Source organism: Echinops telfairi, unplaced genomic scaffold (assembly GCF_000313985.2).
Source record: "Echinops telfairi isolate 266 unplaced genomic scaffold, ASM31398v2 ScPeMD7_7427;HRSCAF=8465, whole genome shotgun sequence".
NCBI classification, from domain to species: Eukaryota; Metazoa; Chordata; class Mammalia; order Afrosoricida; family Tenrecidae; genus Echinops; species Echinops telfairi.
In genome coordinates this window covers 1,224,764-1,252,207 of record NW_022111327.1, presented here as the reverse complement: position 1 = coordinate 1,252,207, position 27,444 = coordinate 1,224,764, and the positions used below count along the sequence as shown (strand labels likewise).

The 27,444-nt window shown below is 38.6% G+C and overlaps 1 protein-coding gene across 1 annotated transcript in view; it reads right to left on the bottom strand.

Moving 5' to 3' along the window:
* Positions 1 to 27,444, bottom strand: part of IL1RAPL2 (interleukin 1 receptor accessory protein like 2) — a 1,497,587-nt gene that overhangs the window by 804,588 nt on the left and 665,555 nt on the right. The window lies entirely within an intron of this gene.

Here is a 27,444-nt window from a genome sequence, read left to right as displayed (position 1 = left end):
ATAACTGAACTTTGCAGAGCAGTTAACCTAGCTCGTCATATTTTCCCTTATTGCCTAATTTAATCCATGTTTTCTCTGCCTTCCACCTCAGTATCTTTGGCAGTCATAAATTTTTGTATTGTTCAGAGGCAAACATATTCGATGCAGATGTCTCCTGGAAGGACCAGAAAACTCTGAGAAACATTGAAACTTTGGAGACGATTGTGTCCACATCCTAAATTTATCTTACTTTATTAGTGGCCAAAAAGCTAATTCCTTCTATCTGATTAGTCATCGGAGACATCTTGAGACTGTTTTAAAGCTTACAGGATCATATTGGTCTGTCAGCTTGCTAATAGTGAACAATTGCATCCTGTGATGGTCCTGAAAGTCGTGTTAATATAAAACATCTGTTCATGACTCTTCCTGGGTGTGTATTCCAAAGAAAAATAATACATATGCTCTATGTACTCTGACTTAAAACTGGGCTCTATCAAGACAGCCTACATTGCTGTCAGGCTGCTCCTGGCATCACCTTCTAATAAATTACGCATTTTCTTTTAAAGTTGGAGACTGTGGATTTGACTCTGCTTCTTCAGGGCACAAACCCTTATTATGGGTAACAATAAAATATGCAAACCTCCACCGACAGACAGGTGGTGGCTATACAAGAGGTATTTTGGCCAGGATAGAATTCTATCAATGAACCTCATTGCCCTGAGTAGGATGCTTTGAATGGTGAGAGGAAATGTTGGCGATAGATGCCCCTCCGATAATACTAGCGAAGAAAAATGGGTCAGAAGGTATTTGTCACCGAGGACAAACCAGCTTTGCCATAATGGTGTCTACCATGTCATATGGAGACATTGTTGAGTTGCATGGCGTGGTGATCAAAAGACCATATATTTGTGTCACACTGCCTGAGTTTGTATTCAAGGCATGTAACTGTACAATTGGGCAATTTATTCAACCTTCCAATTGCCGACTTTTCCCATCTAGAAATTGTGAATAGGAAAAAGTACACTTATCTTAATGGTTTGTTGTCATAATTGAGTTAATATAGACCATGTGATTGGAATGTAAAATATACTCCATAAACATTAGCTAAATTTTAATAGCTAATTAGCTATAATTAGCTATTAGCACTTCACATTATGGCCCTTTACAGACATCTACCCATTTGTCCAAAAGGGCTCAGAGTTGGTATTCAAATCAACCACAATGTTTATATATGGTGAAAGAGGACTAATATGCACATGTCATACCATCCCAAATAAACCAACCAATTAACCAATTAAATTCTCTTTCTAATCTTTAGAAATTGAGTTATTTTCTGTCTAAACCCTTGAATAGGGTCCATGTGAGTGACCTATGACTAGGCAGGATTATGCATTTAATCCCTAACATGTTGAATAGGGTCCATGTGAGCGACCTATGACTAGGCAGGATTATGCATGTAATCTCTAACATGTATGATGATTTAAGTGAGTTGCAGGGTCCATCAATGCCTCATTTAATTTGATTAGAGAATTTAGTAAACAACAAAGAAAGTAGCTGTTGCTATGCAGTGGCTCCTCAGAATAATGCTCTATTTCATACTAAAAATGTTCCTTGTTATTTTGTTATTTTTGTGGGCCATAGAACACATTCAGTGAAGTATGAATTAGAGTCAACCAGATGAAAAGTCTACTTTTATAAGATGAATTGTATGTACTTATGGTCAGGAGTATAGACCTGAAAAATATTTTTTTCTTCTAAGGGCTAAAATGTTTTATGGAATCATACAGCTTATTGGATACTACCCTCTTTAAATTTATGTTTATTATCTTGTCTCCACCCCCAGCAGTCAGTAAAATAAAGGAACAGGAGTTTTCCTTCCATTTAAATGTTCTCTTGTCCATTTAACCTTAAAAACAAAAGCATAAAACCTACTACACTTAAATGTGTGCCATGGAGTAGACAATTTTGTGGTAATTATGATTTCTTTCTATCTCCCTCACTCTCCTTCCCTCGCATTCTCCCCTTCCCCCAATTGTTCTACTAGAGTAAAATCATAACTGGCCAGATGATAGTAATAGAAACTCACAACTCCTCATACCATGTACCGAAACAAACTCAAAATGGATCAATGACCTCAACATTGTAAATAAAAATCATGAAACTATCAGCAAAGGACATAAGGAAAACCTGGAGACTTTGTTCTTCATAATATACAGTAGAGCTCCCGTACTCGACCGAATCAGTACTCGACATAATTGGATTTCAACGTGAAATGTCAAGTAAATTTTGCATCAGAACTTGAACAAAACATCAGAATACGACCCAACGCTCGTGATTTTTGTAAACAAAAGCAGTTTGCGTTTTGGCTACTCAGCGTTAGTTGGCGTTGTTAGTACGCGTTATTTAAACCTTTTGTGGTTGTGTTCCAAACATTTTGCTATGATTTTCTTAGTTTTTGTGGCTTTTGGTACCGTTTTTAGATAAAAAAAACCCATGGGTCCTAAGAAAGAGTTTTTGAAAAGGGGCATCATGATAAGGAACTGGTTAACCATGTTATCAATATTGTTGATGATAATTTAGTAAACCCTTTTAGAAAACAGTTAAGGAAACACCAACAGCAGACCACATTAGACAGAGGTTTTTTAGAGAAAACCAGCCAGGGCCTAGTGATAAAAGGCAAAGAAGGGGAAAAACTCCTGAAAAGCAGATTCCCCTTCCAAACAATGACTCTCTCCATCCCTCCGCTCTGCATCCGTGTCCACAGATCCTGATCCTCATCAGTCTCAAGGTATGGACCATACTGTAGTTGTTAATAACTTTTTAAATATGTGTTTCTTATTAAAATTATATTATTTAACTCTGAACTTATTTACTTTGAAATTTCTGTGTAATGTTTTGTATAAAAAGGCAAGGTTAAGGTAAAAACTTGGTGGTTGAGAACAGATTAATTAATGTTTTCAGTTATTTCTTATAGGAAAAATTGATTTGGAACTCGACTGCATCGCATCTTGATCCTCCTTCTAGAACAGATTAGCTCTGAGGTCCGGAGTTCTGCTGTATTCTGACATATGATACCAAAAGCATGACCAAAAAAAACACAAATAAATAAATAAACAGGACCTCGTCAAAATAAATGTTTTGTTTTGTTTTCACATCAAAGTACTTTATAAAATAAAGAGACAACCTTCAGAAAGGGAGAAAATATTTGGGAACCAATATAATATATGGTTCACTATCCATAATATGAGAGTAATTTAAAAAGTATCGGTAAAAAATTCCAGAAACCTCTATTAAGTGAAAATATCAAAATGTGAGGCTATTGTTTCTTGACATAGCCTAGGTCTGTACAATTCTGAAGGCAGAGTTTGTATCTCACTAACCCTTCCCCCAAAGCATTCTGCACACTTTGATTTACACGATGTCAAAACAGCAGTTGTGGCATCCTTAAGATCTCAAATCATGTTCCCTTTTCAATGTTCTTTGAATTTGGGGAATAAAAAGTCTGAAGGGGAGATATCAGGCCTATAGGGGAGAGGGGGCTAAGGTTTCCAAGCGAAAGTTTTGTAGTATAGCCCTGGTAACTCTTGAAGAATGAGTAGGTACCTTGTCATGATGGGGGAAATTCTTTGGCCCAACATTGTTGGTTTTTTCTTTTAAATTCATAAATACAGTTTTTAATTTTCTTAAAACTTCTTCCTAATATGCACCTGTGATTTTTCTTTGTTCTTCAAGAAAATCAATAAAGATGATCCCTTTGGGGGTCTCAAAAACCAGAAGCCATAACCTTCTGAGTGGACTTCTCTGTCTTGAATTTTACTGGCTCAGTAGATTGCCTCAGAAATCCCTTTCTTATTAGACTGTTTGTTAAGGTACCCTAATGAGACTAAGCGATGATTCTCCTTAGAACTGAGAATGGTGAGCCTTCATCTCGTACATTTTGGACAGAGTGTCAGGAGAGATCAGTCCCTGAAAAGGACAGCATACTTCATAAACTACAAGTTTAACAAGAGGAAGACCCTCAACACGATGGTTTGACACAGTGCCTGCAATAATAGGCTCAAAGATAACAATTGCGAGGGTGGCACAGGGCCAGACAGTGTTTTTTTCTGTTGTATATAGGATCACTCTGAATCCGACCCGACTTGTTGGCACCTAACAACAACTGTGAGGCTATGACAAGTGTATTACTGAGAGAATTTGTCAGCCATTCACTCATTATCAGGACATATTTAATCACATTGTATTTGGAATAAAGCCTTGCAGGTATGAACTAGAACTGCAGTAGAAATACAGTTTGGCATATGTTTGTATTCAAAGAATTCCTACAACACAACAACAAAACTCAAACAACCCAATTTATAAATGGACAGAGCATGGATAAATAAAATATGAGCTCTATATACAATGGAGTACTACTCAGTCATAAAAACAAATGAAGTCTTGATGCATGCTACAACATGGTTGACCCTTGAAAGACATTATGCTGAGCAAATAAGTCATTCAAGAAAAATATATACAGTCAGACAACAAAGAGAGGTAAATAAATAGAGACCAATGATTATCAGTTACTATGTAGGGTTGGAAGAAACAGGGACAGAATCATTCTTTGGGAAGTAGTGAGGTAATGAATATGGTGATGAGAAGATTGGAACAGAATAATGTTAATGCTTATACAACGTGATTGATGTAACTGATATCACTACATTGTACATCAAAGGGAGGGCAAAATGACAAATATGCCACACACAATTTTCAAAAAAATGAGCAACCAAAACCTAAAATCAACACTTTGTGGGTTTACTTCTCTTAGATCTAAATCTTAGGATCAAGGCTGTGTGGGATTGTCTCATCAATTGGCCTAACTGCTTTTAGAATTTCTGTTATACCTTCACTGTCTTAAAAGTTTGCCAACAGGCACCTGAAATACAACTGGTCTCCATTAACCTGAACTAGCAGAGGAAGAAAAAGACCCAGGCATCGGATGAACAGAGAAGGCACTGGCCTGCATATCTAGTTGCCTCCATGAACTGCATTCTCTGTCATGCGACCAGAAGAACTGGATGATGCCTGGCTACCATGATTGAATGTTTTGATCAAGAACACAGTAGATGAGCTTTGATTTAAAAATGAGAAAACGGGTAACAGAATTTCAAAACTCTAAACATCCCAGATTTACTAGAGCCATTGTCTGGATGAATCCTCAAATCGAATACCCTGAGAACATCTTTGAATTGAAACAGGGTCTTCAAATTAAACAGTTTCGCTGAATAGTAAAGAATGCTTACTTTGAGGGTTATGCCTTTTAAAATTATCATCTATAACATATCAAACGGACAAAAGTAATTCTAGACGTGAGGTGAGTAGTTTATGGGCCAGTGAGTCTAAGCGAATGATGGTGAAACAATATGGGGAAAGATAGCAAGAATGGTGACAAAACATGGAAAATGTAACCCATGTTATTGAACTGTATATATACAAATTGTTAAATGGATCTTAAATCTGCTGTGCATATTTCCCCCCAAAATAAAGTAGGGGAAGTACTTGAATAGTCATTACTCCCCCCGCCCCCCCACCCCAAAAAAGAATAAGGTACACCAGTGGCCAGTAAACTCATGGGAAGTTGCTCAGGGTCATTAGTCGTCAGGGAGATGGAAGTCAAAATCACAAGATATCACCTCACACCTATTGGGACGTGAGCTGGATATATATTATTAGAAAAATAGACAATTATAAGTGTTTATGAGTATGTAGAGAAATTGAGACTCTAAAGCATTGCTGGTGGGAATGTGAAATAGGGCACAGCCACTGTGGAAAGCAATTTGATGGTTCCTTAAAAAAGCTAAACACAAAGATTTAATATATGACCCCAAATTTTCACTCATAGGTTTATGCTGAGAAGAAATCCAGAGACTCAAAACAATACTTAAAATGGCTAAAATGGCCATTTTTATTCGCCACAATCATTTTTATTTTTTTTTTATTTTTTATTTTTTAAACATTTTATTAGGGGCTCATACAACTGTTATCCCAATCCATACACACATCAATTGTGTAAAGCGTATTTGTACATCATTTCTCAAAACATTTTCTCTCCATTTAAACCCCCGACATTAGGTCCTCATTTTTCCCCTCACAATCATTTTTAAGTAAAATAAAACACTCCATTTATGATTTGAATGTTCCCCTTAGACTAGGAAGTAGCTATTCACAAGAGAACAAAAATGATTGCAATACAATCATTAAAAATATTTCCAGGGACTGAAGGACTCAGTGTAATCCAGCTCAATTTCCTAACCTCCTACACTTTCACCCGTGGCTCTGGCCATTGTTCACTGATGGTCAAATATGGGGTCTACAAACTCTGGGCACAATCGTGACACAAAGAAAGTTGCTCAATGGTCCTATAAGGATGATCAACTATTCAACTAGACATAGTCTGCAAAGGTTTCCTAACAATTTAAAAATTTAAAGCAAACTTTGAAACAATAAGACCCATAATCAAAATAGTCTCTTTGGAAAATACCATTGCTATGTGTATTTTCCTCTAAAACCATAATGATTCTGTTTCTCCATTGATGCTGAGCATCCCAATTACTTGATTGTTGCAGTATTTTGTCACTTTCCAAGACACATCAAGGAAATCGTGGGGGCAAATGGTGTCAGCTCTGTTTGTCACCTGTGGTGATTTAATTGGACATTTGGTTGCTTTATTAGTAATACAAGTGTTGTTTCTAAGTTCATAACCAGAAGGGTAATTTGTTAAATTCTATGACAGATTGAGTGCCAAAGCCTGAGTAGTATAGACAAAGTAACCAACAAGAGAAGCGCTTATTAACCTCCGCGAAAGACAAACCACTTAGTTATTTCCCTTAAGGCTGAGGCAGCCTGAGAACTGTCAGCTTAGTCCAGTCCGACACAGACAGCAGATCTCTCCCTTCTACCAAGGCAGCTGTTCATTTCCTCAAAGGAATGAAGATGTTTAACATGATCAGGAAGCAAAGAAACTTCAAAAAGAATGCACTAGAGAACACAAGGCACCTGGAGGCTTTTGAAAGAAGCAGTTTCTAGTTCAAGTGAAATATTTGAACAGATGGGGTTTTAACCCTCAATGGCCCTTGTGGAAACAAATTCCGCTGGGATATGGCTTGTTCACCTCAGACCCTGGGGGGAGAGGCTGCTTCACTCTGATATCACTTCACCGAACTGGCAGACAAGAATTAAAAGTTTTAATTCTGAAACAATTTCCAAAGCAAAAAACGAATATCAAGACTCCTGATGGCAGATTGTGTCTACTGATAAAAGTATGTGGATGATCGAGTGCTTCGTTAATTATTTAGTGTTTAGTTTCATTATGTTTTGATATGATTTCCCTCCTTGGCTAGAAATTCGATATTGCTACTGAACCGTTCTGCTACCTGAGTCTCCATCTCATATGCTTTTTTTTTTTTTTCTCATATGCTTTAAGGTAAAGAATTAAAAGGAACCAATAGAGAAGCTTGCATTTTAAGAGGAACGTGTGTTAAATGGTTGAGATTTAAAATTGGGAAAATTCATACTACTCCTTTGCCTTATTCAGACGCCATAGAAACTCCCCTTCTATGAAGAACCATGTGCTGTTATCCTTAGTAATTAAAACTAAATTTTGTTTACATAATCACTTAAAACATGCATTTGTATGGTAACGTACTATTTATGCGCTGTGTTCCTACCTGGTAGCATTTTAGGATAAACACTGGACTGCTACCCTCAATGTGGGTGGCTCAAAACCACCAGCCACTCCGCCAGAGAAGAACAAGGCTGCCTGTGCCTGTACAGACACTCTCGGGAACCCTACATAGAGTTGCTACGTGTCAGAATTCATTTCACAGCAGTAGTTTGGGGCATTGGTTCATATTTGGGTCTTCATTTGGTCCCACAAGAACATTAAAGGTTATTATTATTATTATTACCCTATTTTACAGATGAGGAAACTATGGCACAGAAAAACAATGTAAGCATTTGGCAGGACTAGGACTTGAATGCTAAGTCAGCCCACTGTTCTCTCTCCCTTATTCCCACTACCTTTTATAGACTGTAGTCTTTCACTGGACTTCTTGCATTATGGCCCTCTTTTCCAGGCCCTCAGCTCACTTGGGCATGTGACTTTGTGTGTATCTGAGAAACGCTGTGCTCCGCATGGTTTTCAATGGTTGATTTTTCAGATGTAGCTAACCAGGTTTTTCTTCTGAGGTTCCTTTGATTAGATTCTAACATCCCAAACTCTCAGTAACAACCAAGCATATCAACTGTTTACAATACCCAGCAATTCCCAGTTATACCTTAACTATATATCAGGTATTTTTAGAAGTTTTTTTTAATAGCTTCCCTTCATTTAAGTAATCAAAGGTAAGGATGTCAGACTAAAAGAGAAGTGTGGTTTGTTGACTTGAAAAGTCTCAGTCTCTTCTAACTTGGCTTCTTCTAGTTATCTTCTTAACCCTCATGAATGCACTGCCTGATTTTTTTTTTCTATCTCACAGACAGAGCCAAAAAACATGCACATCTGTTGACCTATGAGATTTCCCCGGCTAATCTACGAAACTTTCTTTTTAAATAATCTTTAAGAACAAAGAGAAGCTTGAACTCACTAATGCATGTGAAGTGGCAATTTCGGATTTTCTTAAAGGGGACACTCTAAATCACAATCTTTTCCACCCTCGCTCTGTCTCCCAGAGACCCCACCACAAACTCCGTTGCATGCAAACAGGTTTTCTAGATTCTAAAAAAAAAATGTTCAGAAAAAAATTAAGAAGAAAAGATAGCTATCGTGAAATGAAATACTCTACATTTTCAAGTAAGTTCCTTTGTAAACTATTAGCCCATTGTTACAGCTCAATTATACACTAAATGTTAATACTTCATTACATTTGCCATCAAAATAGTAATTTGCACAGAATACAGACAGAATGTGTGTGACAGCCTGCAGGTGGCCATAAACTCATTTTCTAATTTATTTTGTCCACATTTGGAGGAAGAAATAGTTTTTAGCAGAAGAGTTTTTTTTACCACTTTGAAAAAGGATGGCTAGTAATGCCAATGTCAATTTATAATGGACTGTTTTTAACAGCTTTATTTATCCATATACCATTCAATTCACCTATTTAAATTGCATAATTCATTAGTTTTTAGTATATTCACAGATATATGCAACCACCACTGTGATAGGTAGGTTTATTGTGCCAACCTGGCCAATAAACACATGTGGGATTAATAAGGTCATTTAATTGAAGGGCAAAGAGACAAATGGCTTGGTGAGCCTTGCCTTTCTGTCTCTTGTTCTCTGAAGATCGACCAGTGTGTGGCTGCCTAAGCTAGTTCTCTGTCTCAACTTGCAAGCTAAACTACCTGTGGGACACCAAACTCATGGACCATGTCCCTATAATTTGAGGTTCCTTTGAGACCTGCTTCGCCAAACTGCTGGTGTATACATCACTTGAGCTGGAGACGGTCAGACCCTGTCATCTGGGTGACTATTGATGACCTGCCCTGCTGTTTGCTGCCTGTGGCCAGACTGCCTGTATTGCTCTATAGAAGACTCAGTTGTCTGCTTCCTTGACTTGCATCCAGCAGACCTTGTGAGTTGAAGGACTGCCAGTATATTAGCTGTCTCATGGAAGTGAGTGGAACTGAGCCCTTCGCACTGCTCTGTGGACTAATTAGCTGTTTATTTCTTCATTGTGTGTGTGTATAATCATAAGTATCCTGGTTTTGTTTCTCTAGAGAATCCTGTCTAACACAACCACCATAGTCAAATTTAGAACATTTTCATCCCTTCAAAAAGAAAAATTTCAACTTTTAATGATCTATCGCCCCCATCCTGCCCACCATGCTAAACACAACTCTTGGTTTCTTTCTGTGTCTGTAGCTTTCCCTATTCCGAACATTTCATGGGGGATGGGTGGTACAAATGGATTGTTGTCAGTGGTTAACCTCGCAATTGACAAGTAGAGTCCATCCAAGGGTCAATGGAAGAAATGTCTGAAAAATAAATTAATATACCCTATGGTGAAATTTTATATCTGTGACACATGCTTGGCTAGTCAGAATCGACTCCATGGGTTTTTGTTTCATGTTTTGGTTTAAATATCTCATATTAATGGAATCAAACAATTTGCAGTCTTCTGCGACTGACTTTGTTCCTTTAGCAAACTTTAAAACTCATCTATGTTCTACATCAGCGGTTCTCAACCTGTGGGTCGTGGCTCCTTTGGGGGTGTAACGACCCTTTCACGGGGGTTGCCTGATTCCTAACAGTAGCAAAATGACAGTTATGAAGTAGCACAGAAAATAATTTTATGGTTTGGGGTTCACCACAATATGAGGAACTGTATTAAAGGGTTGCGGCATTAGGAAGGTTGAGAACCACTGTTCTACATCTTGTCCACTAGATTACTTTCAGTTTCTGTAGATTTTGCTTTTCAGAATATTTTGATTTTTGATAAGCAGAAAAAGTAAAACAATTGCCTCATTATATGTGGGCTTGTAAACCCAAGAAGAACCCTGGTGGTATAGTGGTTACACATTGGGCTGCTAACTGTAAGGTCAGCAATTCAAAACCTCCAGCCCCTCCATGAGAGAAAGTCTTCCATGGGATTTCTATTCACAGGAAGAGTTATAGTCTCAGAATGCACAGGGGCAGTTCTACCTTTTTAGGTTGCTGTAATTTGGCATTGACTTGATGGCAGTGAGCTTTTTTTGGTTGCAAACCCAAGAATGACAGGAAAAAGGCAACTTCCTTTAATAGCTATACTTTTTTATCCTACTCGCTTCAAAAAGAACGAACTCACTGCCATTGAGTCTATTCTGACCTTCTAGGACAGGGAAGAAAGGTCTCTGTGGGTTTCCGTAACTGTAACTCTTAACAGGAGTACAAAGCCTCATCTTTCTCCCACGGAGCAGCTAGTAGCTTCAAACTGCTGACCTTGCAGTTAGCACCCCAACGTGTAGCCACTATGCCTCCAAGGCTTAGAGGCTAGGAATGGTAATGTCTTTCTCCTCCCACACCCTATTAGAGAACATAGTAGATGCGTCAGTGTTTCTGCAGAATTCTGGAGTCTTATTTATAAAAATTAAGTAGCAATTCCACCATTAGGCCTATATCCAAAAGAAATTAAAACATATGTCTATACACACACATAAATTGTATATGAATGCTCATAGTAGCAATATCTTGAGAGTAATAAAGTAAAAACAGCCAAATGTACATCCATGGCGGACTGGATAAACAAAATGTGGTATATCCACATGTAATGAGTGTGAGGGATGGTGGCTAATAAATCAAGGAGCTATGCCCATGAGATAGCATTTCACAACCAGTTATTTATTAGAGCTGCCAACCGAAAGGTGGTTGATTCAAACGCACTCAATGGCTCTATGGGAGAAAGACTTGGCAATCTGTTCTTGTAAAGAAAACCTACGCGGAAACTTGATCTTGTCACATGTGTGTACTACAAGTAAAAAATCAACTGGACAGTGCCTCATGATGACAACAACAAAGCGATTATGTTAAACATGATTTTAAGTGAATTTAAGCCAGAAAGCGTATCATCAGAAATACAAATTTCAGACATACTAGTGAGATATGAAAATATGGGAAACACTAGGCTGCTCAGATGGAAGGAATAGGGGGGGGCTGAGGAGCTTCCCCTACTCTATCATAGATCTGGATGCTTTCTACGTTTCATCTTCTTTCAGAGATGAAGAACAGCAAAGTGAGGCCCTAGAAAGCCGGGAGTCCTAATCCAGAGCTCAAAGAATGTAGAATAGGAATCAAAAAATGAATGAAACCCCATGGAACAGCCCCTCCCAAAAGGCAGAGAAGACTATATTTAGTTTGCAGGACACAATAGAGTTATTAACACACACAGCTCCTTCGAGTAGATTTCATAGGATCTTAGTAGCAGCAAAGGAGATGACACTGATATCAGTACAGGCTGAATCACTGTGCTAGACCTGGGCTACCCCAAATCAACAACTAGATTCCTACGGGGACACAAGTGAGAACCTTACTACCCCTCTCTCAACAATAGAAATACCACAAGTGGTGATTGTAACAAATTCATTCTCTTAAAGTATAGGAGGCTGAACTCTCCCAGTCTAGGGGCAGGTGTCCTCTCTCTGTTGGTTCTGGGCAAATACCCTCGTCTGTTTTCAGTCTCTGTGATTCTAGCATTCTTTGGATATCTCCATATCTCTTGGCATCATTCTTCCCCTGGGTCTAGAATGTTCTCAGTGCCTTTCTTTCTGGAGAGGTTTCTCCTCCTCCATTCTTGTCTCTCAAGAAAAGGTGATCCAGGCAGCTGTGCCCTGAGAAAGGGTCTCATACCCCATCCTAATTTCCTTGTAATCGATTTGCTGATCACATCATCTGACATCTTGTGTGTGCAAGACAGTGGATGGGTGATGTCATCGTTATCTAACTGTCAACTTACATCTATACACACTTGTCAAACCACTGAGAACCCTGATCCTGTCAAGTTTACACATATTTGGTGGGGGGAGGGGCACAATTCAAACTATGATATCTACTCCTCTCTAATCCTCAAGCTAACCATTCATCACTACAGAACGGCAGTGATGGGATAGATAAAGATGAGACTATGGCAGGTACACAATCGATAAAACTGAAGTTCATGCAAATAACATTTTAAACTCAAGAAAGCAACTTTTTACAGGATTATAATGTAAATATTCAAAAGAGTGGTCACTGTAGCAAGACCTAAGAAATCTTCTGACTTCAGGAGGCCGGTTTGGTGTTTGAAGAACAGTTAAAATTAGGTTTCACGAGGTGTTGAAGGGATCAGGTATAAGGCATCATCAGAACAAAAAATCTTACCATAGTGAATGATGAGGGGAGTGCGGAGTGGAGATCCAAAGCCCATTAGTAGGCCACTGGAGATCCCCTTGCAGAGGGGTCTCGGGGAGGAGACGAGCCAGTCAGGGTGTGATGTAGTTCCTAAATGCTTCCTCCCCGCCCCCACTATCATGATACGAATTCTACCTTGCAAACCTGGCTAGACCAGAGGGTGTACACTGGTACAGATAGGAAATGGAAATACAGGGAATCCAGGGCAGATGATCCCTTCAGGACCAGTGGTGTGAGTGGCGATACTGGGAGGGTAGAGAGAGAGTGGGTTGGAAAGAGGGAACCGATTACAAGGAACTATATGTGACCTCCTCCCTTGGGTACGGACAGCAGAAAAGTGGGTGAAGGGAGACGTCGTACAGGGCAAGATATGACAAAATAATAATTTATAAATTATCAAGGGCTCATGAGGGAGGGGGGAGTGGGGAGGGAGGGGGGAAATGAGGACCTAATGCCGGGGGCTTAAGTGGAGAGGAAATTTTTTGAGAATGATGAGGGCAATGAATGTACAAATGTGCTTTACACGATTGATGTATTTATGGATTGTGATAAGAGTTGTATGAGCCCCTAATAAAATGATTTTAAAAATAAATAAATAATTTAAAATTTTGGTTTCACAGGACCAGGGATTTGCTGATTCTCATTCTCCAAAAGAGGCATTCAATTCAAGAAGCATTGACTCAACACCTCTTCTAAGTTAGATCTTATGTCAACTGTTGGAAACACAGAGCATAATAAAATATGCTTACTATCTTTAGAGAAGCTCGATATCTTACACTATGGTGTTATGAATGATAACTAGTTGGCACTTTGAGGAGAAAGACGAGGTACCTGCTTAGCTTGGGCAATTGAAGAGGGGATACAGATGTAGTGAGTTTAAGGAGTTCCTGACTGAGGTAGGTAGTTTATTGTGCCAACCTGGCCGATAAACACATGATGGATTAATTGAAGGGCAGAGAGATAAATGGCTTGGCAAGCCTCGCCTTTCTTGTCTCTTGCTCTTTGATCATCACACCAGTGTACAGCTACCTTGCTTGTTCTTTGCCTCAATTTGCAAGCTACACTACCTGTGGGACACCTAACCCGTGAACTATGTCGCTGAAATTTGAGATTCCTTCAAAACCTGCTTCACCACACCATTGGAATTTACATCTCTTGATCTGGGGACTGTCAGACCCTGTCATCTGGCTGACTGTTGGTGACCTACCTTGCTGTTTGCTACCTGTGCCCGGATAGCCTGAATTGCTCTACAGAGGACTACCCGGTGGCCCTCAAGACTTGAAGGACTGCCAGTAACTCACAACTTTCTCACAGGAGTGTATTTCACTGAGCCATTTGTACTGATTTATAATTTAATTAACTGTTTATTTCTTATGATATATATAAAATTATTAGCATTCTGGTTTTGTTTCTCTAGAGAACTCTGGCTGACACACTGACCAAGGTCACTCAGGAGGTATACAAAACACTCACTCACATCATGCAATCAATGCTATTCTTACAACTAGTGTATATTAGATTCTGTGCCAGACCCTGGAAAAGGGTAGCTAGTCAAAAATGGAGAAGTGCATTCCAGTTAAAGAAAACACTATTAACAAATACATGGCACTAATCAACCCACATTAGGTGCATGGGGGAAGTAGAAACAAATCAGTATGAATTGAATATAAAATGAAAAGATGGTAGGTGATAGAAAGATAGAGAAAGTAAGTGTTGGAGGGTCTTAATTATGTGATAAGGAGCTGAAATTTTATTCAGGGCTCACTGAAGGTCTGTTGTGATAGTGGTTAGAGCACTCAGCTGCTACCCGGAAGGCTGGTAGCTAGAACTCATCAGCCACTCTATGGGAAAGCCAGGTAGCAATCTACTTTTGTAAGCATTACAACCTCGTAAACCTTATGGGACAGTTTTCCTGTGTCCGTCAGAGTTGATTTGAGTCAAAATCAAGTTGATGACAGTGGGTGGATACATGAGCTTAGAGAATTTCATAGTGGAAAATACACATTGGGGTTGGGAGGCTCCTGAAATAAGAGCTTGCACAAGAACAGTGAATTTCGAGGGCAGATTAGACAAAGATCCCAAGCTCTGTCACTTTCCATCCTTGTCACCCAAACTTATCCACCATAGACCCCATCCTATCAGGACCTCCCTGAGGTATGGCTATCCTGTGACCACTTAATTAGTATAGAGATGGTTACGGCTGAAACTGGTTTAATGTGAGACTTCCTAAAATTTGCAACAGAACTGAGAATTTGAAATGCCTTTAATTCAAAGCAACAAAAAGAACAAACTATCTTGTCGCCAAATCTCCTGAGAATTATGGTGACTCTGCTCATTTACCTTTGATAAACAGACAGGAGATAGGATGTAATAAATTAGAAAGTGGCCCAAAGAAATAAAGTGTTGGAACTGCTGAAGCAGTAATGGCAATGGGGAAAAGGCAAGGAAGCCATGGTCACAAGAAAGTTGGCAGAAGCAATTTGGGGAGGTGAAGAAATAAAGGGAAGACAATAGACTCACAGCATCTGTCAAACAGGTGCTGACTGTAGTCTTTTCAGTGTAGAACATATATCAGGAGAACTCAGCATTTAGTATTCTGAGTAAAAAGATCTTAAGGTGAGAACAGACAGAATTCCCACAAATGGGGTCATGTCTTCTGAAAGTGACAGAATGCAAACACCCCTCACTGGAGCACCAGGGGAACTGTTTCCCCCAGGAAGGAGTCTAATGATGGAGCACCTCCTGCATCTGGCAGTGACTCTCCACCAAGAAGTGGAGGATTGGTATTAGGGATTGAATTGTGTGCCCCCGCCCCCCAATATGTGTTATAAATCATAACCTCAATACCTGGGGTTTTGATCACATTTGGGATTGGGTTATATCTGTTATGTTAACAAGACAGGGTTAGTACAGGGTGCACCTCTCTTTTATAAAAGAGATTAAACAAGCTGGTGAAAGAGAAATGCCAAGTGTCCGAAGACGGCCCAGCAGCTCACAACAGATAGGAGCCAACAAAGGAAGAAGGCCTTTCCCAAGGGCCTGCACCCTGAATTTGAACTTCTAGCCCCTTAAACTGTGAGGAAATTAATTTCTGCTTCCTAAAGCCATGCACTTGTGGTATTTCTGTTACAGCAGCACTACATAATGAAGACAATGGGGATATCCCAGAGGTTGATGGCTTATGAAATGAGCCCAAGTAAGTGAAGTAGAAGTAGCCAGGAAAACAAACAAGGTGAAACACCGACTACTGCTATTGAAGGTATGAGGGGGAAAAAGAAAGGCAGTAAGATAGAGACCTGGCGATTTTTTAAGCAATAAGAAAAAATATTGGCTAAGACTGAAAGTAGTTATTTGGACTATTTAATTGCAAAATTCCCTTCAAAAGTATGATTTCTCTTAGTGAATGTTATACAACTATATGATTATTGAGATAGAGATGAAAACTAAGAAGGAAGTGTGAAATGTCAACATACTGCAGTGATCAGCCAAAATTCTTTTTTTATTCTTTTCCCAAAGAGGAGTTGGGGGTGAACAGATATATCTGAGAGTAAAAGAAATCAACCTCAGGGACAAGAGAAAGGTGTTCTTCTTCATATGAACTCACTGATGAAAGCAGTCATTTCTCTTATTTTGTGTGATGTGCTTGGTTGTAAAACAAAGAACCGATATTTGAGCTTACATTTGACAGTGTAATAAATGCAATTATAATAATTTGCATATTAAAGGCATCATTATTACTTCATGACAAATATTTCCAACAAGATGGAATTGAAAAGAATCCCTCCTCCCAAGCAGGCTACACATGTTTTTGTCAGATTTGACATAATCTGAGCCCATGCTGTGTCAAACTGTCAATTGCAGGAATTCTCTAAATCCACCACAATTCTTATTCTAGTCCTTTTTAAGACTCATTTGATGCCAAATAATTGAAAATAACCAATGGCTGTGATGTGTCAATTCTATGCAAGGAAAATAATAGGGTTATACTTCCAGCCAACCACTTTTAGGGGGCAAGTGAACTGCATTTTTAGTTTCTTTGAAAGCTTGCCTTAGGCTGCATAGCCCTTTATGATATCATTTGGTGCCTTATTTAAATAAAAATATTATCAACTATGACATCCAGATGATGTGATCTGAGATTTCCTTTCTGCAGGACTTAGCAGCATGTCTTAGGTACTACCAAAAAACAAAAATCAAACTCATTACCATCCAGTTTATTCTGATTCATAGCCACCCTATATCGGGTTGCTGAGGCTGTCAATCTTTACAGGAGCAGCCATAAGTATCTTTCTTCCATAAGGTTCTCTGTTCAAACCTACCAGTCACTTCCTGAGAGAAAATTGAGGCTATCTGCTCCCATAAAGATATACAGCCTTAGTCTGTGATGCTCACCTTGCCGACACGATTGCTGAAGACAAAATGGGTGCATAAGCAAATATGGTGGGGGAAAAAAGATGGTGCCCGGCTATCAAAATATATAGCATCTGGGGTCTTAAAGACTTGAAGATAAACAAGCAGTCATCTAGCTGAGAAGCAACAAAGCCTACATGAAGAAGCACAGCAGCCTGTATGATCATGAGTTATTTATAGGATCAGTTATCAGGCATCAAAGACCCAGAACAAAAAATCATATCATTGTGAACGAAGTGGAGTGCGGAGACCCAAAGCCCATCTGTAGGCAATTGGACATCCCCTTACAGAAGGCTCACGTGGAGGAGATGAGCCAGACATGAAACATACAACTTTCCTCTAGTTCTTTAATGCCTCCCCCACGCCCCCCCCCCCCCAACTATCATGACCCCAATTCTGCCTTACAAATCCGGCTAGACCAGATCATGTGCACAAGTACAGATAAGAGCTAGAAACACAGGGCATCCAGGACAGATAAACTCCTCAGGCCCAATAATGAGAGTAGCTAGCCATACCAGGAGGGTAAGGGTAAGGTACGGGGAGAAATGGGGAAGTGATCACAATGACCTACCTATAGCCCCCTCTCAGGGGGATGGACAACAGAAAAGTGTGTAGAGGGAGACATTGGTAAGCATAAGACATGAAATTATCAAGAGTTCTTATCTGTATATGTGTCTTCTGCATATTGCAGATTGTGAATCAATCTTCCTCCAATCCTAATGCCCAATTCTTCTACATATTGTTCGATTTTCTGATTATTTACTCTGCATAAAAATTGAATTAATATGGTGGAAGAATACAACTCTGATACATACCTTTTCTGATTTTATTATTTAACAAAATGTTATGTATCATCTTATTGGGTGCTCTTATAGGTATAACATTCCATATTTCAATCACATCAAGAATCATTTTATGATTGTGACCACAATCAGTTGCAAAACATTTTCTTTCTTCTTTAACTCCTTGTATCAGCCCTCCTTTATCCCCTCCTTCCCACACCCTACCCCCCAGGAACTCTTATTTTTTTTCTATATGATATGTGTTTGTTTGCCTTTCCTGATTTGAAACCATTTAGTACCCATTTTTTGCTGTTAGAATGTCTGCCCTTGATCTATGTACAGATTCCCCATGAGCACAACGAAGTGTTCTGGAGTTCTCATTTTTTTCAAAGTTATCCAGATTTTGTTATGATCCACACAGTCAAATGTTTTTGCATAAAGAAAACATCTTTCTGGTATCTTCTGCATCCTGCCAGAATCCATCTGATATACAGAATGATGTCTCTTGTTCCAAGTCTTCTTCTGAGTTGGATTGAATTTTTGCAGTTCTCTGTTGATGGTCTGCTGCAGCTATTTTTGAATTATCTTCAGCAGAATTTTACTTGTGGATTATATTAATGACATTGCATGATGACTTGTAGATTCTGTTGAATCACCTTTTGGGGGGAATGGAAACAAATATGGATCTCTTTCCGTCAGTTGACCAAGTAACTATCTTCTGAATTTCTTGGAATAGATGAGTGAGCATCCACAGAGCTCACTGAATCTTTTCATTGAAACATCACAATTGGTATTCCATTAATTCCCAGAGTCTTATTTTCCGCAATGTCTTTAGGGCACCTTGGATTTCTTCCTTTAGTACATTTGCCATCGGTTCGTGATCATATGCCATTCTTCGAAATGGTGAAACATTGACCAATGCTTTTTGATCCAGCAACTCTGGTATTGCTTCCAGCTTTTCTAATGCTTCCTTTGCCTTCAATAGTGCAACTCAAGAGAAGCTCAATAAATCCCAAACATGATAGACTTCAAAAGAACATCACTAAGATATATCATAATCAAATTTTCCAAAATCAAAGACAAGGGGAGTTTGCTGAAGGCAGCTCAGGGAAAGAAAGATGAAAAGTTACATACAAAAAAGAATAAATAAGACTGCTCTAATTCATTGGTAGAAGCCATGCAGGAAAGAAGGCAACAGGATAATATGTACCCAACTCTGGGAAAAAAATAAAAACAATGAATGACTGCCACAGTACATAAAAAAACAACAACAACTATCAGAATTGAAAAGAGACATAGGCAACACCACAACAATAGTAAGAGACTTTAATCCTCCATAGCAAATAGAAAGAAACTCAACCAAGATATAGAATAATTATACAACACAATGAACCAACTTGACCTTACAAAATACTCCACCTAACAACAGGACAACACACATTCTTTTCTAGCTTACATAAAACATTCTCCAGAATAAATCATACAATAGGGCTTCAAAAAAGTTCATGCGAAAGGGGAATTAAAAGATAATGGCATTTTGCTATAACATTTGTGAGGCCTTTTTGTATGTTAGGCCATAATCAAGCCTCAATAAACTTAAAATCATCAAACTACTACAAAGAATCTTCTGAGATCCCAATGCTAAAAAATTAGTAATCAATGGTAATAGCTCAAGGGAAACATATCAACTACATGAAAACTGAATAACACCTTTTAAAGAAACTACTGCATAATAAAATGAGTGAAATAAGAAAACACCGTGTACCAAATAAGAATGAAAAACACAACCTAACAAAACTTTTGCAATACAGAGAAAGCAATTCTCAAAGGGCAATTTATAGCAATAAATACACACATAAAAAAAAAACCAAACCCAATAAACATCTTAGCCCAGCATCTCCAACAATTAAGAAAAGGCTAGCAAAAAGCCTTACTTCATCAGAAGAAAATAAATAAAAGATTAAATTAGAAATAAATGAAACTGAAATACAATAGAAAGAATAAATAAGATTAGAAGTTGTTTCCCTGAAAGACTGATAACATTAGCAAAGCACTGGGAAATCTAACAAATGAAAGGCAAAGATGCAAATAACATGAATAATAAATTAAAAGGGTCAAATGACAACAGAACAAACTGAAATTAAAGAATTAAAATAATAGGATAGAGTGAAGAATTGTATCTGAACAAATTTGAATTAACTGCCTAAACTAAAACAGACTGAGGTAGAAAATTTTAACAGTCATAACACAAGAAGAAATTGAACAAGTTATTAACAAACTTGCAACAAAAAGAAAGTCACAGCCCTGCAGGTTTCACTGGAGAATTTTACCAAACTTTCAGAGAATTAGCATCAGTTTTACTGAAAGTATTCCAGAATACAGAAAATGATGGAGTATACCTACCTACATTTATTTTAAGAAGCAAGCATAGCTCTGATACCAAAACCAGACATAGACATAGCTGACACCAAAAATTGAAGATCAATATCATTGATGAACTTAAAAGGAAAAGTTATCAAAATTCTATTCAACAGAATCCAATGTAAAAAGGTAATAATACATCATGATTAAATGGGATTCATAACAGGTATACAAGGATAGTTCAACATTAGAAAAGTAATCAAAACAATCCACCACATAAAATAATGCAAAAGAACTGCATGGTCATATCAATCAGCCCAGAAAAGGCATTAGACAAAACCGAATAACCATTCCTGGCAAAACACTTAGAGAAATAGAAGGTAAATTCCTTAACATAATGGCATAAATGTAAAATCTAAATCCAGCGGTACTCTCAAGAGAGAGATATTTAAAGTATTTCCCTTGAAAACAGGAACCAAATAAGGATATCTTTCATCATCGCATCTATTCAATGTTGTACTGGAAATTCTAGCCAGAATTACAAGGGAAGAAAGATAAATGAAAGGTATCCAAATTGGCAAACCAAAAAAACAAACTCACTGCCATCAAGTCAATGCTGACTCATAGCGACTCCTGAATTTTCAGGAGTTTAACTGTTTGTGGGAGTAGAAAACCCGGTCTTTCTCCCGCGGAGCTGTTACTGGTTTCGAACTGCCAATCATGTGGATTACAGTCCAGTGCATACCACTACACACTCTACTTGCAGATTACATGATCCTTTAACTACAAAATCCCCAGTCAGAAAATTGTTCAAACTAGTTGAAAGATTCATCTAAGTGGCAGGATACAATACTGGCCTACACAAATTAGTCATATTCCTTTTACACTAACATTGAAATCACTGATAATGAAATCAGTCACCTTCCAGGGCGGGAATTGAACTCATCATTTCCATGATTAATTTTTAAGTCACATAATAGGTCTTGAAAGTAAGCAAAACATTAGGGAGATGTTCCTTCCTTAGTATAATCAACCATTTGAGATTAAAAGGGCAATATTTCCACAAAGAAAAAAAAATCAGAAAGCAGAAAGAAGAAAGAATAGAAATGGCTAACATAGGGAGGAAGTGGGATAAGTGCTGCTATACTGTGGGACTGCAATCAATTACATGAAACAAAACACGCATGGCCTGTTGAATAGAAAACTGATTTGCTCTGTAAATCTTCACCCAATTCACAATATCAAAAGCAGAAAAAGGTCAGTGAAAACCTTATGAAAAGCAGTGGAGCATTGCTTGATATAGTAGTGCCTTAAGATGAACCCCTCAGTTTGGAAAGCATTTAAAATCCCATTGGGGTAGAGCTGTTGCAGAAACAGAGTCAATCTTTAACGACGCAGATGGAATAAAGCTTTGGAGAATTTCATTTGTATGAGCCATGATTCAAAATGAGGAGAAATAACTAAAGACATCCATTAATAAACAAAATGTACATGGGTTGAATTTAGTAAAAAATTTTAAAAAAGGAAAGCTGTAGTAGTTACGTAATTTCATGTCAACTTAAAGTTGACATAAAAGTGTAGGTGTGATATTCAACCTGTCAATCAGATCACAGCCTGATGGTGCCTCCTTATGGGTGTGGCCTCCTCATAAGGAGGGCCCTGGGAACCTCCCCTTCTCTCTCTGCCATCATCTTCCTGCTGGCTGGCCACTCTGAGACCTGCCAGAGCCCTGTAATGAACTGCCCCATTGGAACAACAGGACTCTGTACCCACTGACCTGTTCCGGTCCCACATTCTGCATTATTGCATGTGGTGGCGTGAATCTGACAAGGGACTTATGGACTATTACTGGACTTGAGTTGGACTTAGCAGGGATGTTTTCCTGACAAATAGTACTTCTTGATATAAAGCTCTTTCTTCCACGTATGTAAGGGTGTCTGGATTTGTCTCTCGAGTCAATCTGGCCTAACGCAAAAGGGAACACATAAAGATTAACATCCTAGGCATTAGTTACCTAACTGGGCATTTTGAATCACGTAATCATGTGGGAATGGTGTTTCTCTCTCTCTCTCTCTCTTTTGTTTGTTTGTCAAAAAGAATATTTCAAGATCCATCCTGAAGTAAAATGCTGTCAGTTATAGAATAATATCCATATGCCTACAGGGAAGATCAGCTAATTGAACTATTATTCAAATATATGCACCAATCACTAATTCCAAGGATGAAGAAATTGAAGATTTTTTTACCACTTTCTACAGCCTAAAATTGATTAAACATGCAATCAAGATAAGTTGATCATTATTGGTGATTGGAATGGGAAAGTTGGAAAAAAAGGAAAGAAAACATGACCCTGGCAGTCAGAATGATGGTAATCATCACATAGAAGAATTTTACAAGACTAATCACTTATTTGTTGCAAATATCTTTTTTCAACAAAATAAATGGCGAATAAACACACTGACATAGCCATATATCCAGTGGTTCTTCAGATTTAACATCTGGTAGGTGGCTTATAAAGATAAACCTCAAATTTTCTAACCCTTTTAGCCTTATCAACTGATGATCTAGAATTTCCTGTAGTTAAATGAAGATGTAGGTTATATTGAACCCCAGAACATAAAGTGAAAAGTTAATGAGATTTAAGTTAGTAACGGCTAAAGCTTTCCTTAAAGACAAACTATGGATTTGAAAGAACTTACTAATGAGAAAGAATGGCATTCATTTAGGATTGGCCAGAGACATACTATAGATACATTTACAAGAATAAATGAAAGTGTGAATCCCAGGGAAGGGGTTTTGCATTCTAGCCAGGTCACAACCTGCAATCTCTTTTAGAACCAACACTTTTTAATTAGTGTTTGGGACCTTTATGTTTGGACACGCCCTCTCCTCCATTTCTCCTCCTCTTACTTTGTACTTCTCTAATATCAATTTATTCCAGTACTTTCTTTAAATGCTTCTGTTTATTAACATAATTCCACATTACAACCCCAAATTAGTATTCGCTATTGAATTTTTGCAGTTACTCCTTCAATCCTTGCAAACTCTTCCATAAAGTCTTCTGAGGATTTTAGCATTTACATATTCATTTGCATCTGGGGATAGGCGGCTCCATGAATAGCTTATCATTTGGGTTTGCATTTGGATTGTATAATAAAAAAATTAAATGTGGTGGATGAACCAAATGGTCATTTTTCACCTCAGAAAACCAACAGGACAGACGTAATCCAGAGCTGGGGCAGTCACTCCACGGGGTCATTCTAGTCTTATCCTCATCCCCTTGGTTTTTGTCTTTGCTTTTGTCACGTGAGGGTCCAGCGTGACTGCCCCACTTCTCTACTCTCGTTTGGCAGATCTGCTTCATATGGCCATCCTAGCTGTCATGGAATCTGAGAACAGAATTAAGCCTCTGGGACAAAGGTAGAAACGTGAGCCTGATTGGTGCAAGCAGTTTAGGCTCTAGGAGGTTCTAACTCATTCTGTGGCACTCTGGAACAAAGGCCTGGTTATTTGTTTCCATAAAGATTACAGACAATGAAGCCTGTACAATACATGGGGTCTCCACGTGTCAGGTGCTGACTCAACAGAAATACATGACAATAATAAAAAGTAGAAGGAGATTGGCTGCTGTGATTTGAATAGCATTTTTCTGCCACCGTGTTCTTCCATCATATCAAATGTGTCCACACCACGTACTTTGGAGTGAAACTATAAATTCTCTGAGGTTATAAGTCATTATATTTCTTGCTTTTGTATTCTTCTTGGATTAACATTTTTGAGCCAGTCATGCCTATGGGTAACTGAATAAACCAAGCAGGAAGCTCTACCACACCGCCCTCCTCTTTTACCAACAAGCTACGTGGCATTTGCCTATGGGAATGTGACTTTAATCCATAAAAAGTACTTTTGGACATGTTATCTGGAGAGATTAGGCCCTGGAGAAAAACATCATACATGGTGATATGGAGGGTTAGTAAAAAAGAAGACAATTTTCAAGTAGATAGATTCTAAGGAATCTTCTGGTGGTACTTCTTCCAAGACAGACTTGTTTGTTCTACTAGTCCATGGTATTTTTTATATTCTTCAACACATAAATCAAATGCATCAAATCTATGGTCTTCCTTATTTCTTTTTTTTGGGGGGGTTCTTAATGAATTGCTAGCTGTACTGAATTTAATCTATATGTGATTTATTTTATGTAATACACTGAGTTAAGAAAAAATAAATAAGCAATGGATGATGACAACATATGTACAGATGTGTTTGACACAATGGATATATGTATGGATTGTGATAAGAACTGTAAGAGACCCCAATTAAAAAAATAAGCAATGGTAATAACAACAAAATCCTGGCATTGGAATTTGGGCATTTGTTCTTTTTTTTTTAAACATTTTATTAGGGCCTCATACAACTCTTATCACAATCCATACACACATCAATTGTGTAAAGTGCATTTGTACTTCATTTTCAAAACATTTTCTCTCCACTTAAACCCCCAACATTAGGTCCTACTCCCCCCTCCCTCATGAGCCCTTGATAGTTTATAAATTGTTATTTTGTCATATCTTGCCCTGTCCGACGTCTCCCCTCCCCCCCTTTTCTGTTGTCCGTCCCCCAGGGAGGAGGTCACATATAGTCCCTTGTAATCGGTTCCCTTCTTTTTTTTTTGGCTATTACTAAATCTTTATATTTATTTGTTTTTTTAATCATTTGTTTGGGGTTCATACAACTCTTATCACAATCCATACATACATCCATTGTGCCCAGCACATTTGAACATTTGTTGCCCTCATCATTCTCAAAACATTTGCTTTCTACTTGAGCCCTTGGCATCAGCTCCTCATTTTCCCCTTCCCTCCCCACTCCCCACTCCCTCATGAACCCTTGATAATTTATAAATTATTATTATTTTGTCATATCTTGTACTGTCCGAAATCTCCTTTCACCCACTTTTCTTTTGTCCATCCCGCAGGGAGGAGGTTATCTGTATATCCCTGTAATCAGTTCTCCCTTTCTACCCCACCTTCCTTCAACCATCCCAGTATTGCCACTCTCACCACTGGTCCTGAAGGGATCATCTCTTCTCATATTCTTTGGATATTTGTTTAATATCCAAATTCCTGATTTCTTCCACAAAATATCTGGTCAAATGTGATAATGCTAACATGTAAGTGTTGGAGGAGAGAACAGGATTAAGTTCTCTACCCTAGTAGTTCCTTTGCAACTGTACCCTTTATGATAAAGATTCCTTTTAGCACTCTAAGTAGTCAAAGTCTAATTCAAAAGTCAATATTACTAAGAGAGATTTGTTTGCCTTTATAGCTATTTGGCCATCGAAATGTTAAAGGGACTGAGTCTTATCCTTGTAGAAATAGGAAATACCCCACATGGAGCCTGGAAGGATAGGCTAGTGTCCCAGGATTCCACCACATGGGCCAGCACAATATGTGCACAATAGGGCGCACTCTGGGGCAAGGGCAGAGAAGTGGAAAAGGGAAGAGGAAAGGTCTTTGCAAGTAGTCCTTTGAGGATACATTTCTATGGGCTACCGTGGCAAAGCTACGCACCATCCTCAGAACTCTAAGAGGTTCCTTCTGCAGCTACTACTGAAGAGACATTGCTTCTATAGCCTTTTACACTTAGTAGAGCAGAAGAGTAGAGTTACATGTTTAGAATCATGGCATATAGCGTTCAATAAGTGCCAGCCAGCTTTCCAGTGACTTAGTTCCAAAGAATCCTTTTTTCCTCTTTTGTCTTATAACACCTGTCTATACCTCTCTTGTGGCAATTTTCGCTCTCCCCACCCCTACTCTTATATTTATACACTCAGAAGCTTTCCCTGTGTCTTAATGGATCAAGTAGTTATTTTTGCTCCTCACTCTAGAATAGTGCTATCCAGCAGAATGTTCTGTTCTGCTTTGCTGGAAATATTCTATATGTGTGCTATCCTTTGTGGTTACCCATATTTGACGACTGACCACTTGAGATGTGACTAGTGAACCTAAGAAACTCAACTTGTACATGATTTTTATTTACTTTAAGTGGAAATGGGCAAATGTGGATGATGGCTATTGTATTGAATGGCATGTCTCATGAATGTCTGGAAAGACAGGCTAGGTCTTATAGTATTGTCTGCTCTCTTGATCTGACCTGCGCTGTCAAATGGTCCTCCTTTCTGTTCATCAAAATTCTTTCTCCATACATCTTAGTTCACCCACCATACACTACCGAATGCCTTGGATGCCCCATACCTAATTTGGCTTACTTAGCCAAATGGGCATGGGGTGGAATGGGGGCGGCGGGTGTTAACTGAGATGTTATCAATTAATATGACATAATCACTTATGTCATGTGTCATAATTCTGGACTCTATGTATGGGGCTATTATTCTATTTTAGAGGAAGTCCTCTGTTACAGGGTTAAGATGGGGTTAAGTCTTGACCTCAGTAGAGGCTGTAAACCAAATCATGACCTCTGTGTCCTGAGGGCATCTTTAAGATGACTTTACTAGGGAATGTGATTTAAGAGAGCATCCTTCATTTTCATTGTGGGTGTGGTCCACTAAAAGACAAAACACACCTCCATCAAAGCCATCCCTCTGTATGTAAGAGCCATCTGGGACAAAGAGGAATAGCAGGGCCGTTTGCCAGTGCACACCCAAGATCTCTGTCTGAAGTGGTGAAGACCATGGATAACAGAAGCACCAGAGCCTGTGGCATGGAGATTCAGAGGAGCAGCAATTAGGCTATGGGACTCAGAGACAGGCAGGCTGCTTCCTGGCCCACAGAGGTAGAAGCCACGGGCTGAGGCTGAGGGCAAGAGAAAGTTGGCTGCTGCCTGAGGAGGAAGGATGCTGGAAAAATGACTTTATCCTTACTGTTAACTGATCCTGACTTGTGGTAACCTTGTAACTTCCCTAATCAACCTTATTCACAGTGAATAGTGTCTTGAGTTCTGTGTGGTCACTGCAACAAATTATTAGAGCCAATATAGAAGGCAAGCGCT